This window comes from Mus pahari, chromosome 3, assembly GCF_900095145.1.
Source record: "Mus pahari chromosome 3, PAHARI_EIJ_v1.1, whole genome shotgun sequence".
Classification (NCBI taxonomy): domain Eukaryota; kingdom Metazoa; phylum Chordata; class Mammalia; order Rodentia; family Muridae; genus Mus; species Mus pahari.
The window spans coordinates 24,007,109-24,008,331 of NC_034592.1; positions in this window are offsets into that span (position 1 = coordinate 24,007,109).

Sequence of the window (1,223 nt, forward strand, 5' to 3'; positions counted from 1 at the left end):
CTAATACAGTTTAGGTATGGGCCTTGAATTCCTGATGTTTCCAAGACTTTTTTCTTGAATGGGTGTTAGATTTTTTGTCAAATGCTTTCTAAGCTTCTAATGAGACCTTCATGTGGTTTTTGTCTTTGAGTTTGTTTATTGTTGGGGTCTCCCACCTCCACTTATCACTCTCCCTCTAAACATTATATTGTGCCCCATACAGGCGCACAGAATTGCTACTGAGAAGACCTCCCCAGATCTCCCAGAATGCAGTGTCTTCAGACCGCCCAGTCTTCAGACTGCCCACGATCGCTTGACCCACCTATGTCATCTCTGCCCACTTGCTCGGACCCGCCTGCATCGTCTCCGCCCACTCGCTCAGACCTGCCTACCAGATACACATCTCTGTTCATGATAGGACTGCGTGCGCGCGCGAGAGTTTCTCAAGAGGACTCAAGGGTAGGCTTAGAATTCTTCCTTGTATTTAGAAAGTCCAATTAATAAAAATCATGCTCTTATCAGCAAACAGACAGGGCATTCATTTTCCTTTCGCAGCCCTATTCTCTTTCAGAATGTTTGAGCTCTTCAGTACGAACCTAGTCCAAAGTGTTTCTGCCCACACAGAAACACACAAGTGTCATCCAACGTGGCTAAAGATGACAAAAACATCAGGCACTGCCATGGAGCTCCACGTGTGTAATAAGTATGGTATCGTGCATCCTGGGGTATGAAGGTATTTATAGGCACGATTATAAATTGAGCGATGAAGTACTTAACCCGACACCTCATCCCTCAGGGCAGTGTACAAAGGATAGTGACCTTCAGGCATGTTTATTGTCCACAGTCCTACAAAACTGCACTCAGGTGTAAGGAAATTGGGTTTTAAAAAATTTTTTTTTAAATTCTTCTTGGCCACGGCCTAGAGAGTAAATGTAGTGTAATATTCTCCTGGAGACAGATCAAAGCCCAGAGATATCTGGCTTTCGCTCTGGACTCTTACAGGAAAAGTTTGATACCTTCTGTGTATTGTTTATTTCTGGTGCACCAATTGTCCACGTGTCGAGTCATGTGCGTTCTTGTTTCATTGTCTATATGAGTGGCCGTTCTGTGTTCCATGTCTAAATATATTAGAGCTTGCTAAATTCTTGTTTGCTTTTGCAGTCTTGCTGCTGTGTCACTAAGGAGGCTTGTGGCTTAGCCAGAAATCAAACACAGCAGGAGGGCTCCTGCGAAAAACTGCTTTT